Source organism: Pristiophorus japonicus, chromosome 5 (assembly GCF_044704955.1).
Source record: "Pristiophorus japonicus isolate sPriJap1 chromosome 5, sPriJap1.hap1, whole genome shotgun sequence".
In the NCBI taxonomy this organism is placed as follows: Eukaryota; Metazoa; Chordata; class Chondrichthyes; family Pristiophoridae; genus Pristiophorus; species Pristiophorus japonicus.
Genome location: NC_091981.1, coordinates 24,502,974 through 24,521,227, shown reverse-complemented (window position 1 = coordinate 24,521,227; position 18,254 = coordinate 24,502,974). Strand labels below are relative to the sequence as shown.

The 18,254-nt window shown below is 47.8% G+C and overlaps 1 pseudogene; it reads right to left on the bottom strand.

The window, feature by feature from the left end:
- Nucleotides 1-18,254, bottom strand: part of LOC139264058 (serpin B6-like) — a 70,523-nt pseudogene that overhangs the window by 44,957 nt on the left and 7,312 nt on the right.

Here is an 18,254-nt window from a genome sequence, read left to right as displayed (position 1 = left end):
AGAACGTCCTTCCTCAGATTAGGAGATCAAAACTGAACACAATATTCCTGCAGTACTTACCATTATATCTGCGCGTCCAATGAAAGGTCATCCAGTCTAATCCCAATTACCAGCTCTAGGTCCATAAACCTGCAGGTTATTGCCCTCTAAGTGCCCATCCAACCATCTCTTAAAAGTGATGAGGGTTTCTGCATCCACCACTCCTCCAGGCAGCGAGTTCCAGATCCACACAACCCTCAGCGTAAAGAAGCCCCCCCTCAAATCCCCTCTAAACCTTCCACCAACCACCTTAAAACTATGCCCCCTCGTAATAGACCCCATCATCAATGGAAATAGACCCTTACTATCCACTATGTCTAGGCCCTTTAATATCAACAAGGTCTCCTCTCAACCTCCTCTGTTCCAATGAGAACAAACCCAACCTATCCAATCTGTCCTCATAACTAAGATTCTCCATTCCAGGCAGCTTCCTAGTAAATCTCCTCTGCACCCTCTCTAGTGCAATCACGTCCTTCCTACAATACAGTGACCAGAACTGCACGCAGTACTCCAGCTGTGGCCTAACCAAAGTATTATACAATTTAAGCATAACCTCCCTGCTCTTATATTCTATGCCTCGGCCAATAAAGGCAATCATTCCGAATGCCTTCTTAACCACCTTATCCACCTGGTCTGCTTCTTTCAGGGATCTGTGGCCAAGCACTCCAAGGTCCCTTTGTTCATCTATTAAGTGGCCTACATTCAAAAAGTGAAAACTTAATGAAATTAAATACATTAGAGATGGTAGGCCAGGCAATGCAGCTGTGGCATGTGGGAGCTGGTGGCCACCAGTATGATCCACGGCGACCAGATCTGCAGTAAGTGTTGGCTGGTCGAGGAACTTCGGCTCCGAGCTGATGAGCTGGTGTCCGAGCTTCAAACACTGTGACACATCAGGGAGAGGGAGAGTTACCAGGACACTGTGTTCCAGCAGAGAGTCACACCCCTTAGGATAAATAATTCAAATCTGGTCCGTGGTCAGAGACAGAAAGGTGTGACTACGAGTGAGGCAGGTATGGGGAATCAGGATGTAGTGATGAAGAAGCCTCAGCACTTGCAATTATCTAACAGGTACGAGGTTCTTACTCCCTGTGTGGACAAGAGCAGGGATTGCAGGAAGGATGAGCAAACTGACCACAGCAGTGTGGTACACGGGGCCATTCAAATTGGGGTAATAAAACAGAATGTGGTAGAGGACATTATAGTTAATTCTATTATAGATACTGTTCTCTACAGCCGAGAGCGAGAGTCCTGAGCCTGTGTTGCCTGCACGGTGCCAGGGTTAAGGACATCTCCTCTGGGCTGGAGAGGAACTTGGAGGGGAGGGGAAAGATCCAATTATAGTGGTCCACGTGGTACCAACGACATAGGTAGGACAAAAAAAGAGGTTCTGCTGATGGAGTATGAGCAGCTCGGGGCTAAATTAAAACGCAGAACCACAAATGTAATAATCTCCCGATTACTACCTGAGCCACGAGCAAAGTTGCATAAGGTAAATAAGATCAGGGAGATGAATGCGTGGCTCAGAGATTGTCGTGGGAGAAATGGGTTTCAACTCATTGGGCACTGGCACCAGTACTGGGATACGAGAGAGCTGTTCCATCGGGACGGGCTTCACTTGAAACAGGCAGGGAAAAGTGTCCTGACAAATCGAATAACGAGGGCTGTAGATTGGGCTTTAAACTAAATAGTGGTGGGGAGGGATCTGGTGAGCGGAAATTTAAAAAGTCAAAGAGAAAGGAGAAGGAAAAAGTGCAGGGTAACGATAGGGGTAATGATAACTAGAGTGTGACAGGAAGGGACAGTGCAAATACCCATGAGTGCATCAGAAAGTGGGGTCAGAGTAGGGAAAAATGGTAAAAAGACAACATTAAAATCTCTTTATCAGAATGTACTCAGCATTCGTAACAAGAATGAATTGATGTCACAAATAGAAATAAATGATGATGATCTGATAGCCATTGCAGAGAAGTGCTTGCGAGGTGACCAAGGCTGGGAACTGAATATTCAAGGGTATTTGCCTTTTCCAAAGGATAGGCAGAAAGGAAAGGAGGTGGGGTAGCTCTGTTAATAAAGTATGAGATCAGTGCAGTAGTGACAAATCCTCTGTAGTTGCTGCAGCCAGACCTGTCCCCTTTTTTAAAGATGGTCACTGCATCTCTAAGGTCTCCTGGCATGCTCTCTTCCCTCCAGATGAGAGAGATGAGGTCATGTATTCGCACTCTCCGCCATACTTCAGTGCCTCAGCAGGGATTCCATCCGCTCCCGTAGCCTTGTTTTTTAGCTGTCTTATGGTTTATTCTACCTCGTGCAGTGTTGGAGTCTCACTGAGGTGGTGGCAGATAGCATGCTGCGGAATGGAGTCGAGAACACTCGAGTAAAAGGCAGAGTCTCGATTGAGGAGATCTTCGAAGTGCTCCTTCCAGACGGCCCTGACTGCCTCGGTGTCCTTGATGAGTGTTTCCCCGTTCTTGGCCAACGGCGGGGTGGGGCCTTGGGTGTTTGGACCGTAGGTGACCTTGACTGCGATGAAGAATCCTCGCACATCATGGCTGTCGGCCAGCTGCTGTATTTACTGTGCTTTCTCCATCCCACCACCTGTTCTTTAGGTCCCGGGTTTTTCATTGGACCTTAGCCTTGAGCCGTCTGTAATGCTGCTTTGCTGCTCCCGGGTTTGGTTGTTGCTTAAGGCTCAGAAATGTCCTGTGCTTGCAATCTATTAGCTCTTGAATCTCCTAATCATTCTCATCAAACCAGGCCGAGTGTTTCCTGGTTGAGTGACCGAGTGTCATTTTGTAGGCGCTGGTTATGGAGGCCTGGAAGGCAGATCAAGCGCTGTGGGCATTCTGCGTCTCGGGGTCATCAAGGCACGTCAGATTAGCTGTGAGGCGCTGACTGTAAAGGGCTCTCTTAGCTGGGACCTTAAGTGCCCCGGCATTGACATTTTTACGACATTGCTTCTGCTGGCCCTTTGCTTTGGGGCTATATTGATGTCAATGAGCAATAGGATTAGATGGATTAAAAAGGGGACACGTCCAACTGCGGCAATTACAGAGGAATCTCCCTGCTATCAGCCACTGGGAAAGTCGTCGCTAGAGTCCTGCTCAACCGTCTTCTCCCCATGGCCGAGGAGCTCCTCCCGGAGTTGCAGTGCGGATTTCGTTCCCTCCGGGGCACAACGGACATGATTTTTGCAGCGCGACAGCTGCAGGAGAAATGCAGGGAACAGCGCCAGCCCTTACACATGGCCTTCTTCGACCTTACAAAGGCCTTTGATACTGTCAACCGCGAGGGTCTATGGAGCATCCTCCTCCGTTTCGGATCCCTCAAAAGTACGTCACCATCCTCCGCCTGCTCCACGACGACATGCAGGCCATGATCCTTACCAACGGATCCATCACAGACCCAATCTATGTCCGGACCAGGGTCAAGCAGGGCTGTGCCATCGTCCCAACCCTCTTCTCAATCTTCCTCGCTGCCATGCTCCACCTCACATTTGACAAGCTCCTCGCTGGAGTGGAATTAAACTACAGAACCAGTGGGAAGCTGTTCAAACTTCGCCGTCTCCAGACCAAGTCCAAGATCACCCCAACCTCTGTCGTCGAGCTACAGTACACTGACGACGCCTGCGTCTGTGCACACGCAGAGGCTGAACTCCAGGACATAGTCGACGTATTTACTGAGGCGTACGAAAGCATGGAGCTTACGCTAAACATCAGTAAGACAAAGGTCCTCCACCAGCCTGTCCTCACCTCACAGCACTGCCCCCCAGACATCAAGATCCACGGCGCAGCCCTGGACAACAGGGACAACTTCCCTGATCTCGGGAGCCTCCTATCAACAAGAGCAGGCATTAACGACGAGATCCAACATCGCATCCAGTGCACCAGTTCAACCTTTGGCTGCCTGAAGACAAGAGTGTTTGATGACCAGGCCCTCAAAGCTGTCATCAAGCTCATGGTCTACAGGGCTGTAGTAATACCCGCCCTCCTGTATGGCTCAGAGACGTGGACCATGTATAGTAGACACCTCGAGTTGCTGGAGAAATACCCCAACGATGTTTCTGCAAGATCCTACAAATCCCCTGGGAGGACAGATGCACCAACATTAGTGTCCTTGTCCAAGCCAACATCCCCAACATTGAAGCACTGACCACACTTGATCAGCTCCGCTGGGCAGGCCACATTGTTCGCATGCCAGACACGAGACTCCCAAAGCAAGCGCTCTACTCGGAACTCGCCCACGGCAACTGAGCCAAAGGTGGGCAGCGGAAATGTTACAAGGACACCCTCAAAGCCTCCCTGATAAAGTGCGACATCCCAACTGACACCTGGGAGTCCCTGGCCAAAGACTGCCCTAAGTGGAGAAAGTGCATCCGGGAGGGCGCTGAGCTCCTCGAGTCTCGTCGCCGAGAGCTTGCAGAAATCGAGCGCAGGTAGTGGAAGGAGCGTGCGGCAAACCCGACTCCCCGCCCACCCTTCCTCAACCTGTCATGTTTGTAACCTTCACATAATTGTAACCTTTATGTAACAACACTGTACACTGTGTACACCTGAGTAATGCACACCTTGACCACAGGGGGTGAACTTGTGGGAGACACTCCTCACCTGGTCATCCAGGTATATAAAGGGAGGTCCCACGCAGGGTCAGGACTTCTTGGTCCTGGGAATAAAAGTTCAGGTCATGTAGTGACTTTGCCTGCAGTACATGCCTCGTGTGATTCTATAGTAAGGTGTAAGGACACAACATTTGGTGACGAGAAACGGGAATCAACGACCCACGAGGATGGCCACCAGTAGCACAGAGGAACGGTACTGTGTTGATGAGGACTGGGACGGTTTCGTTGAGAGGTTCCAGCAGAGCTTTGTCACGAAGGACTGGCTGGGAGAGGAAGCAGCTGGCAAATGGAGGGCGCATCTACTGACCAGCTGTGGATCCAAGACATATGCGCTGATGAAAGACATGCTCGCACCCGAGAAGCCGGCGGACAAGTCTTTTGAAGAACTCAGCACTCTGATCGGTGAGCACCTCAAACCGCCGAGCAGTATACACATGGCACCGGTTCTACACACACTGGCGTCGGGAGGGACAAAGCATATCGGACTTCGTTGCGGACCTTCGGCGTTTGGCCAGCCTCTGTAAGTTCACAGACGTCTGCAGGGGGGAGATGTTAAGGGATTTCTTCATTGAGGGCATTGGTCATGCCGGGATTTTCAGGAAGCTCATTGAGACCAAGGACTTGACTTTGGAAAGGACAACATTGATAGCTCAGACCTTCATGGCAGGGGAAGAGGAGACCAAGATAATTTATGCGTGCAGCCCTGGTTCCAACGTGGCGATGGACCAGAGAGTTAACATTGTAAACGGGATTCAGAACCCCGCAGGCAGGCAAGGGCAATTCGACACCGCCCAGGCAGCAACAAGTTCGAGGGTGGGCCAGCAACAGAGACAATGGCAGGGGGATCGGCAATTCACGCCATCACAAGGGACCACTGACACTCTGCAACAGAGTGCTCAGTAGTAATCAAAGAGACAATCAGAGAGTAATGCCTGTTAACAGTCCCTTTGTCCACAACAATCTCAGCTCATGCTGGAGGTGCGGTGGCAGACATGCTGCGAGAACCTGTAGGTTTCAGCAATTTATCTGCAGAAACTGTAACTTCAATGGACATTTGGCCAGAATGTGCAGAAAGCCCATAGTGAGGCTAGTTTACGAGGCAGAGGAACCAGACGAGGGGTCTGCAAGGCAGGGTGATGCTTGGGGCAAAGCTATGGACGCTGAAACACCACCTATGATGATGAAAGTTCTATTAAATGGCATCCCGGTACGCATGGAGCTGGACACAGGAGCCTGCCAGTCACTTATGAGTGCCCAACAATTTGAAAACTATGGCCACTCAAAGCTAACAGGCCCAAACTAGAACGCATTGACATGCAGTTACGGACGTACACCAGAGAGATCATCCCAGTGCTAGGCAGTGCAAACTTGGTGGTCACACACAATGGATCGGAGAACCGGCTGCCACTCTGGATTGTCCCGGGGAATGGTCGCGCACTCTTGGGGAGGACTCTTGGGTTGGCCGAGATGAACTGGAAATGGGAGGATGTGCACGCCATTTCATCTGTGGAGCGAAGTTCATGCTCACAGGTCCTACAGAAATTCGAGCCACTTTTTCAACCAGGTGTTGGGGCTTTTAAGGGCACCAAAGTAGTGATACGCATCACCCCGGATGCCAGACCATGCACCACAAAGCCAGAGCTGTGCCGTATGTGATGTGTGAGAGAATTGAGAGTGAGTTGGACAGGCTGCTAAGAGAGGGCATAATCTCAGCAGTTGAATTCAGTGACTGGGCAAGCCCCATCGTTCATGTCCTTAAAGCAGATGGCTCAGTCAGGATTTGTGACGACTACAAGGCCACCATCAACCGAGTGTCACTACAGGACCAATACCTGCTTCTGAGAGCGGAGGACCTTTTTGCCACGCTGGCAGGTGGCAAGCTGTTCACCAAGTTGGACCTCACTTCAGCCTACATGACTCAGGAACTGGCTGAAGAATCCAAGCTTCTGACCACCATCACTACGCACAAGGGGCTATTCGTTTACAACAGGTGTCCGTTTGGCATTCGTTCAGTGGCCACTATCTTCCAGAGGAACATGGAAAGCTTGCCTAAATCCATCCCTGGAACAATCGTATTCCAAGATGACTTCCTAATCACGGATCGAGACACCGAAGAACACCTCCACAACCTGGAGGAGGTCCAACGGTGACTGGACCAGGTAGGCTTGCGACTGAAGAAATCCAAGTGTATGTTTTTGGCCCCAGAGGTCGAGTTTTTGGGCAGGAGGGTTGCCACAGATGGGATCCGGCCTACCGAATCCAAAACGGAGGTGATCCGTCGTGCGCCCAGGCCCGGCAACACATCGGAGTTGCAGTCATTTCTGGGACTATTGAACTATTTCGGGAACTTTCTGTCGAACTTAAGCACATTGTTGGAGCCGCTGCACGTGCTCCTGCGTAAGAGTTGTGAATGGTTTTGGGGAGACTGTCAAGAACGGGCTTTCAATCGGGCGCGGAATCGGCTTTGTTCTAACAAGCTGTTGACCTTGTACAACCCCTGTAAGAAACTGGTTTTAACGTGTGATGCTTGGGTATGTTGCAGCAGAGTAATGATGAGGGCCAACTCCAACCTATGGCTTATGCCTCCAGGTCGCTCTCCCAGGCAGAACGGGGATATGGGATGGTTGAAAAGGAAGCATTCGCATGTGTCTACGGGGTGAAAAAGATGCACCAGTACCTTTTCGGTAGAAGGTTCGAGTTAGAGACGGATCACAAACCATTAACATCCCTGTTGTCCCACAGCAAGGCTGTCAATGCCAATGCGTCAGCTTGCATACAGTGGTGGGCCCTCATGCTGGCTGCATATGACGACACCTTACAGCACCGGCCAGGCACAAAAAATTGCGCTCACTGGCGACCACCGAGGGGGCGTCGAAGCAAAGCGCGGAGATGGTCATGGCCGTTGAGGCTTTCGACACCGCAGGCTCCCCCACCACAGCCCGCCAGATCAAATCTGGACCAACAGAGATCCCCTCCTATCCCTGATAAAGAAATGTGTCCTAACCAGGGATTGGGCGCCCGCACACGGAGCGTGCCCCGAGGAGGTCAGGCCATTTCACAGATGGATGGACGAGCTCTCCATCAAAGCCGATTGCCTGCTATGGGGCAGCCGGGTAGTCATGCCCCAGAAAGGAAGGGAAGCATTCATCAGGGAACTCCGCAGCGAGCACCCAGGCATCTTGCTAATGAAGGCCATTGCCCGGTCACATGTATGGTGGCCAGGAATTGACTCACTGGGACACTGGGTTCACAGGTGTACGACATGTGCTCAGCTGGGAAATGCCCCCAGGGAGGCCCCACTTAGCCCGTGGCCCTGGCCCACCAGTCCATGGTCACGTATTCACGTAGACTACGCGGGCCCATTTCATGGGAAAAATTTTCCTGATCGTTGTCGATGCATACTCGAAATGGATCGAGTGCATCATATTGAATTCGTGCACGACATCCACCACTGTGGAGAGTCTGCATACGATCTTTGCGACCCACGGCTTGCCGGACATCCTGGTTAGCGACAACGGCCCGTGTTTCACTAGCTATGAATTCCAGGAGTTTATGTCGGGTAATGGGATCAAATGCGTCAGGACAGCACCGTTCAAGCCGGCTTCCAATGGCCAGGCGGAACGTGCGGTTCAAATCATAAAACAGGGCATGCTCTGGATTCAAGGACCCTCCCTTTAGTACCGCCTATCGCGCCTCCTGCTGGCCTACAGGTCCCGGCCGCATTCGCTTACGGGAGTCCCGCCCGCGGAACTACTCATAAAACGCACGCTTAAAATGCGGCTGTCCCTCATTCATCCAGCTCTGTCAGACATTGTTGAGGGCAGGCGCCAGTCACAAATCGAGTGCCATGATCGCAACTCAGTGGGGAGATGCATAGAAATCGATGACCCTGTATTTGTTCTCAATCATGCTTTCGGACCCAAGTGGCTTGAGGGTACTGTAATTGGCAAAGAGGGGAATAGGGTCATAGTGGTCAGACTTAACAATGGGCAGATATGCCGCAAACATCTGGACCAAGTAAAGAAAAGGTTCAGCATGGACACTGAGGAACCTGAGGAAGATCATGAGATGTCACCCACACCACTGCCAGTGAACGAGCAACAATGACATTCACCAGCATGCACAGTCCCTGCGGCCAGCCCGGATAGGCCAGAATCACCTCAGGCGACAGAGACGCATGCCAAGGCCCAACCACCAGAGCCCCAACTGCGGCACTCCATGAGAGAGCGTCGACCGCCTGAAAGACTCAATCTTTGACTCAAAGATGTTGGGGGGAGGTGATGTCATGTTGTAACCTTAACATAACTGTAACCTTTATGTAACAACACTGTACACTGTATACACCTGAGTAATGCACACAGGGGTTGAACTTGTGGGAGACACTCCTCACCTGGTCATCCAGGTATATAAAGGTCCCACACAGAGTCAGGACTTCTTGGTCCTGGGAATAAAGGTTCAGGTAGTGACTTTGTCTGCACTTCATGCCTCATGTGACTCTGTAGTAAGGTGTAAGGACACCACACAACCACTGTCTGTCCCACCTGTGACAGAGACTGTGGTTCTCGTATTGGACTGTACAGCCACCTAAGAACTCATGCTAAGAGTGGAAGCAAGTCTTCCTCGATTCCGAGGGACTACCTACGATGATGATTGACAAATGGTAGTGGGTCAGAAGATCATGATGTAGAATCAGTTTGGGTGGAGATAAGAAATAATAAGGGAAAGAGGTCACTGGTGGGATTGGTCTACAGATCCCCTAGCTTAGCCACACTGTAGGACAGAGTACAATTTACGAAATAATGGAGGCTTGTAAGAAAGGTACAGTAATAATCATGAGCGATTTTAATCTTCATATTGACTGGACAAATCAAATTGACAAAGGTAGCCTTGAGGAAGAGTTCATAGAGTGTACACGGGATGGTTATTGGAACAATGCGTTGTGGAACCAACCAGGGATCAGACTATTTTAGATCTGGTAATGTGTAATGAGTCTGGATTAATTAATGATCTTGTAGTGAAGGAACCTCTTGGGAAGAGCGATCATAGCGTGGTTGAATTTCAAATTCAGTTTGAGGGCGAGGAAGCTAGATCTCAAACTAATGTCCCGAACTTAAATAAAGGCAATTACAAAGGTATGAAGGCAGAATTGGCTAAAGTTGACTGGGAAAATAGATTAAAGGGTAAGACGGTGGAAAAGCAGTGGCGAACATTTAAGAAGATATTTCATAACTCTCAGCAAAGATATATTCCAGTGAGAAAAAAAGACTCTAAGAGAAGGACCATCTGTGGCTATCTAAGGAAGTAAAGGATGGTATCAAATTGAAAACAAAGGCATACAATGTTGCAAAGAATAGTGGAAGGCCAGAAGATTGGGAAATGTTTAGAAACCAGCAACAACTAAAAAAATGATAAAGAGAGTGAAGATAGCTTATGAGAGTAAACTAGCAAAAAATATTAAAAAAAACAGTAAGCGTTTCTACAAGTATATAAAAAGGAAGAGAGTAGCTAAAGTAAATGTTGATCCCTTAGAGGATGAGACTGGGGAATTAATAATGGGAAACAGGGAAATGGCAGAGTCATTGAACAAATATTTTGTATCCGTCTTCATGGTAGAAGACACTAAAAGCATCCCAATAATTGATAATCAAGGGGCTATTAGGGGAGGGGAACTTAAAGCAATTACTATCACTAGGGAAAAAGTACTCGGCAAACTAATGGGACTAAAGGTGGACAAGTCCCCTGGACCTGATGGGCTGCATCCTAGGGTCTTAAAGAATTGGCTGCAGAGATAGTGGATGCATTGGTTGTAATCTACCAAAATTCCCTGGATTCTGGAGAGGTCCCAGCAGATTGGAAAACTGCAAATGTAACGCCCCTATTTAAGAAAGGAGGAGACAGAAAGCAGGAAGCTATAGACCAGTTAGCCTAACATCTATCATTGACTAAATGCTGGAGTCCATTATTAAGGAAGTAGTAGCAGGACAATTAGAAAATCATAATGCAGTCAAGCAGAGTCAGCATGGTTTTATGAAAGGGAAATCATGTTTAACAAATTTTCTGGAGTTCTTTGAGAATGTAACAAGCAGGGTGGATATAGGGAAACCAGTAGATGTAGTGTATTTGGATTTCCAGAAGGCATTCGATAAGGTGCCAAATAAAAGATTACTACACAAGATAAGAGTTCACGGGGTTGGAGATACTATATTACCATTGATAGAGGATTGGCTAACTAACAGAAAACAGAGAGTCAGGATAAATGGGTCATTTTCAGATTGGCAAACTGATTGGTAAATAGTGGGGTGTCATAGGGATCAGTGCTGGGACCTCAACTATTTACAATTTATATTAATGATTTGGATGAAGGGACCAAGTGTAATGTAGCCAAATTTGCTGACAATACAAAGATGAGTGAGAGCATAAGCTGTCAGGAGGACGCAAAGAATCTGCAAAGTGATATGGATAGGCTAAGAAGTGGGAAAAATTTTACAGATGGAGTATAATGTCGGAAAATGTGAGGTTATCCACTTTGGCTGGAAAAATAAAAAAGCAAATTATTATTGAGTGGGGAGAGATTACAAAATGCTGCGGGACAGAGGGATCTGTTGGTCTTTGTACATGAAACACAAAACGTTAGCATGCAGGTACAGCAAGTAATTAGGAAAGCAACTGGAATGTTGACCTTTATTGCAAGGGGCATGGAGTATAAAAATAGGGTCGTCCTCCGACAACTGTACAGGGTGTTGGTGAGACCACACCTGGAGTGCTGCGTACAGTGTTGGTCTCCTTATTTAAGGAGGAATATACTTGCATTGGAGGCTGTTCAGAGAAGGTTCATGAGGTGGATTCCTGAGATGAAGAGGTTGTCATATGAAGAAAGGTTAAGCAGGTTGGGCCTATATTCTTCGGAGTTTTGAAGACTGAGAGGTGATCTTATTGAAACGTATAAAATTCTGAGGGGGCTTGACAGGGTAGATGCGGAGAGGATGTTTCCCCTCGTGGGGAATCTAGAACTAGGGGGCATAGTTACAGAATAAGGGGTCGCTGATTTAAAACAGAAATAACGAAGAATTTCTTCTCTCAGAAGGATGTGAATCTTTGGAATTCTCTACTCCAGAGAGCTATGGAGGCTGGGTCATTGAATATATCTAAGATAGAGATAGACAGATTTCTGAACGACAAGGGAGTCAAGGGTTATGGGGAGAGAGCAGGGAAGTGGAGTTGAGGCCAAGATCAGATCAGCCATGATCTTATTGAATGGCGGAGCAGAATCGAGGAGCCAGATGGCCTACTCCTGCTCCTATTTCTTATGTTCTTATGTTCTTAAAACACTACAGGTCCCCTGGAGCACCTCAGTGTTTTGGCACATGTGCAGTACTAAAGGAACAGCCAACACACGTAGAAGGGAAAGGTTTCCTCTGGGCACTATTTGAAGCAAAATCATAATCACATTCTTTATAAACTGTAGTAAGGTTTTGTTACATCTCTGCATCCTCATACGAGGACCCTCCACTGCTGTCACTGTCTCCAGCATCTGCTCTTACTCACATGTGATCCGAGAGCCACCAGGTGACAACACTACTTTCTCACTTACTGGACTCACCGAGGTGTGTGTATTTGCGCTGGTGCTTGGTGTGCGTGGATCATGTGACAGTGCACCCTCAGAAACCATGACCTCCTCTGAGTCGTCCTCTTCTTCCATGGCTGGACATTGGGGGAGGGGTACACGTGATGGGCCTGATGGAGAGTAAAGACATGAATTAGAACCGTTGATAATGTTTTAAGTGACCATTATGTACATGATCATATCTGAAAGGCTGCTGACATCAAGTCAACATGAGCGATGGTTGTATGCCATGTGGCTGTGTGATATTTAATTCTGCCACCAGGTAGCTGGGAGGTCCCCCTCTCTCCATCTCCCACCTCCAGCAGCTCCGTAACGGTAAGTGAGCGGTGTTGTGATTGGAGGGTCACCACTGGTTCGCTGCATCTTCCAGGTGTTCTGTGCTCTCTTCTCCCGCAAAGAGGGAAACAAGAAACCTTTGGATGAGATCATGGAATGAGTGGAAAGGATGGACGGGCTGCATCTGTTGAGAGTGACTATGAGGTGGAGGCATTACATTGTATTAAGATGAGGATGAGTGTCAGTGGTGGATAGTCAGATGGGGATGTGAGTAAGTGCATAGACAGTGAGGGATGCGTGCGTCTGCAAGGTAGGTTAGTGTGAGGAGTGTTGTGCAGGCATAGGCTTGGGAAGGCAGAGTGAGGGGGGTTGGGGTGACACGCAAATCAGAATGTAGGGCAATGTGGCATTGTACTCACCTTTCCTGACCTCATGAGGTTGTTGAGTGTTGTCTTACCAACAGCACTGCTGCTGCTCACTTCTTTGGCCATGCAATCTCCAGCCATGCATTTTTCATCTGAGCAGCTGGCCTCTTCCTCCCATCAGCAGGGAAGAGAATGGCCCTGTAATTGTGGTGTCTGTGATGGTGTACTCTCAGGAGTATGCCTTCGTATTCCCTTTGAAATGCCCCACAGGTTCCGGTGCGCCTCGACAGATCATCCAGAACCACCTGAAAACTTAGTATTGCGGACGCAATTTGGGCTATTTGCCCAACAACTTTTACGGCTTGGGGTAAATCCGAGGTCCGCTTTCTGCTTTTGAGCCTGCATAATTAAGGACTAAGTTTTATTAAATTGATAGAGCATGACCAATTCACTTCTCTCACAACCTGGCTCCCAATTTCACCAGCCTTCAAGTGACATGTGCACACTGCTCTTTTAAATAGCTTAGCTGAAGTAGTGTCATCCATGTTGTCATCGGAATCGTTCCAGTTAATTGGTCAGGAAACTCGGAGTTTGATTCAATGGTAGTGACTTTGTTAAAAAGCCACTCCAAATGCGCCTCTCCAACTTATGCATTCCCGCGCGATCCACACGCCGAGGTCAAAATTCTGCCTCATGTTTTAGGTCTGTGAACTTTCGTCAGAACACAGATGCTATCTGACCTGATGAGCATTTCCAGCATTTTCTGTTCTTATTTCAGAATTCCAGCATCCACAGAATTTTGCCTTACGTAGTGGTATTTACTGAGGCGTACGAAAGCATGGGCTTTACACTAAACATCCGTAAGGAAAAGGTCCTCTACCAGCCATTCCTCGCCACACAGCACTGCCCCCAAGTAATCAAGATCCACGGCGTGGCTCTGGACAACGTGGACCATTTCCTATACCTCGGGAGCCTCTTATCAACAAGAGCAGACATTGACGACGAGATTCAGCACCGTCTCCAGTGCGCCAGTGCAGCCTTCGGCGGCCTGAGGAAAAGAGTGTTTGAAAACCAGGTCCTCAAAACTGCCACCAAGCTCATGGTCTACAGGGCTGTAGTAATACCCACCCTCCTGTATGGCTCAGAGACATGGACTATGTACAGTAGACACATCAAGTTGCTGGAGAAATACCCACCAACGATGTCTCCGCAAGATCCTACAAATCCCCTGGCAGAACAGATGCATCGACATTAGCGTCCTCGAACCGGCTAACAACCCCAGCATTGAAGCACTGACCACACTTGATCAGCTCTGCTGGGCAGGTCACCTTGTTCGCATGCCAGACATGAGACTCCCAAAACAAGCGCTCTGCTCGGAACTCCTTCACTGCAAACGACCCAAAGGTGGGCAAAGGAAACGTTACAAGGACATCCTCAAAGCCTCCCTGCTAAAATGCAACATCCCCACTGACACCTGGGAGTCCCTGGCCAAAGACCGCCCTAAGTGGAGGTAGTAGATCTGGGAGGGCGCTGAGCACCTCGAGTCTCATCGCCGAGAGCATGCAGAAATCAAGCGCAGGCAGCGGAAAGAGCGTGTGGCAAACTAGTCCCACCCACCCCTTCCCTCAACGACTATCTGCCCCACCTGTGACAATGAAACTTCAGGAAGATCACTGGTAGAGACACTTAAATCGACATCCCACAGAAACAGACACTAATCCGGAAAAGAATTAGTCTAATTATTGTGTCGTGCTCTGCTTCTGTTCTCTTCTGAAAATTAAAAATTACAAATGCAATGCAGGATCACACAAACTTCTGGATTTACAGATTATAATGGAGGTTTACTATTTCATCTGACGGACACATACATTTTAGGCTCATTCCCGACTCTGCTCTCTGCAAAGCTCAGGCTACCCCTGCAACAGTCCCAGTTTACAGATACGTTCAATATTTCAGTTAAATAAAATGTTAATTGCCTTCTGTTGGCACTGTTGTACGGTATTAATTTCTTCATCATGTTCACTGAGCCCTGCCATAGATCAATAAACAACAAGTTGATGCCCCTCCCGGCTCTGCTTAAAAACAACAGCATTTATATAGCGCCTAGTAAAACACCCCAAGGCACTTCACAGGAGCACAAAGCAATCAAAAGTTGACACCAAGCCAAAGGAGGAGACATTACGACAGGTGACAAAACACTTGGTCACAAGAGATAGGTTTTGAACAAAGTCATAAAGGGGCAAGAGAGAGATGGAGAGGTGAAAGATTTGGGGAAGAAATCCCAGGGTTTAGGCCTAGATGGCTAAAGATACAGACGCCAACAATGAGATGAAGGAAGTCAGGGATGCACAAATGTTCAGAATTAGAGGAACACAGATTTCAGTGGGTTGTGGGGCTGGGGGAGGTTACAGAGATAGGATGGGGTGAGGAGGGGAATTTTAAATTTCAATCATTGGTGGACCGAGAGCGAATGTAGATCAGCGAGACTTAGAGAGATTTAGAATATGGGCAGCAGAGTTTTGGATGATCTTATGGAGGGTGGAAGAATGGAGGCCGGCCAGGAGAGCATTGGAATAGTTGAGTCAGGAGGTAACAAAAGCATGAATGCGGTTTCAGTAGCAGATGGGCTGAAGTGGGCGATATTACAGAGGTGGAAGTAGGCCTTCTATGTGATGGAGAAGATTATGGCGTCGGAAGCTGAGCTCGGGATCAAACACTACCAAGAAGTTATGAATAGTCTGGTTTAGTCAGAGACAGTAGCCGGGGAGGGGGATGGAATCAGCGGCGAGAGTTCTACAACACTGCAGAGCCTATGCTTTTTTTGTCCCTACATCGATGTCCTATTGAACTCTTGGGCCCCCGTGATGTTTAGAGGGAATAGATAAATATCCCTCCTTTAAAAACTGTCACTTCAACATTTACTGTATTAGCCTGTGTTGTGCACCTGTCTGGAAAATTTATTTTGAACTACTTAGATTTTGTATTGAAAGGAAAAGATAGACTTGCATTTATATAGCGACTTTCGTGACCTCAGGACGTCCCAAAGCACTTTACAGTCAATGAAGTACTTTTGAATTGTAGTCACTGTTATAATGTGGGTAACACAGCACCAATTAGCACACAGCAAGCTCCCACGAATAGCAATGTGATAATGACCAAATAATACAAAAAAATAATGTGATTGACCGTTAAATGCTGACCAGGACATTTTAAAATTTGAATTTTGAAATTAATGCAAGCTGTGTGTGTTTTCACCAACAATACAGTGGTTTTTTGTTCCAATACACAAAATCATGCTCTCTTTCTAAAAAAAACGTTGCCCATTATACCACTTATGATGGAATTTAGTTGTGGGGGAATATGGGAGTTATAGTATTCAACGGGATCTCTAACAGAGAAAATTGAGAGAAAAATTGCATTTATATAGCGCCTTTCGTGACCAGATCGGAGTGGGAAATGAAAGGAGCAGCTGAAAACAGCATGAGAGCAGATTGGAGAGAGGGGCTAAAGGAGTTATCTGCGAGCAGCACCAACCAATCTGGGAGTTTAAGAAGTAAAAAGAAATCAAAGTGTGACACTGCAGGGAAGTGATTGGTTGGTCAGTAGAAACATAGAAATTTACAGCGCAGAAGGAGGCCATTTCGGTCCATCGTGTCCGCACTGGCCGACAAAGAGCCGCATGGCCCATGGTCAGCAGCCCTAAAGGTTACATATAAACCTATGAACAATGACGGAAAGGCAAAGAGCACCCAGCCCAACCAATCCGCCTCACACAACTGCGACACCCCTTATGCTGAAGCATTCGACACTCCACCCCAACCGGAGCCATGTGATCTCCTGGGAAAGGCAAAAAACAGATAAAAACCCAGGCCAATTTTGGGAGAAAAAATCTGGGAAAATTCCTCTCCAACCCATCCAGGCAATCGAAACTAGTCCAGGAGATCACCCTGGCCATATTACATAGAAACGTAGAAATATAGAAAATAGGTGCAGGAGTAGACCATTCGGCCCTTCGAGACTGCACCATCATTCAATAAGATCATGGCTGATCATTCCCTCAGTATCACTTTCCTGCTTTCTCTCCAAACCCCATGATCCCCTTAGCCGTAAGGGCCATATCTAACTCCCTCTTGAATACAGCCAATGAACTGGCATCAACAACTCTCTGCAGCAGGGAATTCCACAGGTTAACAACTCTCTGAGTGAAGAAGTTTCTCCTTATCTCAGTCCTAAATGGCCTACCCCTTATCCTAAGACTGTGTCCCCTGGTTCTGGACTTCCCCAACATAGGGAACATTCTACTCGCATCTAACCTATCCCGTCCCATCAGAATCTTATATGTTTCTATGAGATCCCCTGTCATCCTTCTAAACTCCAATGTATAAAGGCTCAGTTGATCCAGTCTCTCCTCATATATCAGTCCTGCCATCCCAGGAATCAGTCTGTTGAACCTTCGCTGCACTCCCTCAATAGCAAGAATGTCCTTCCTCAGATTAGGAGACCAAAACTGAACACAATATTCCTGCAGTACTTACCATTATATCTGCGCGTCCAACGAAAGCTCATCCAGTCCAATCTCAATTACCAGCTCTAGGTCCAAAACCCTGCAGGTTACTGCATATTAAGTGCCCATCCAACCATCTCTTAAAAGTGGTGAGGGTTTCTGCATCCACCACTCTTCCAGGCAGCAAGTTCCAGATCCACACAACCCTCTGCGTAAAGAAGCCCCCCCTCAAATCCCCTCTAAATCTTCCACCAATCACCTTAAACTATGCCCCCTTGTAATAGACCCCATCACCAATGGAAATAGACCCTTACTATCCACTATGTCCAAACCCCTCAATATCAACAAGGTCTCCTCTCAACCTCCTCTGTTCCAATGAGAACAAACCCAACCTATCCAATCTGTCCTCATAACTAAGATTCTCCATCCCAGGCAGCTTCCTAGTAAATCTCCTCTGCACCCTCTCTAGTGCAATCACGTCCTTCCTATAATACAGTGACCAGAACTGCACGCAGTACTCCAGCTGTGGCCTAACCAAAGTATTATACAATTTAAGCATAACCTCCCTGCTCTTATATTCTATGCCTCGGCCAATAAAGGCAAGCATTCTGAATGCCTTCTTAACCACCTTATCCACCTGGCCTACTTCTTTCAGGGATCTGTGGCCAAGCACTCCAAGGTCCCTTTGTTCATCTATTAAGTGGCCTTCCTCTTAATGTGTATACCCTTTCCTTATTAGTCCTCCCAAAGTGCAACACCTCACACTTCTCGGAATTAAATTCCATTTGCCACTGCTCTGCCCACCTGACCAGTAGATTGATATCCTCC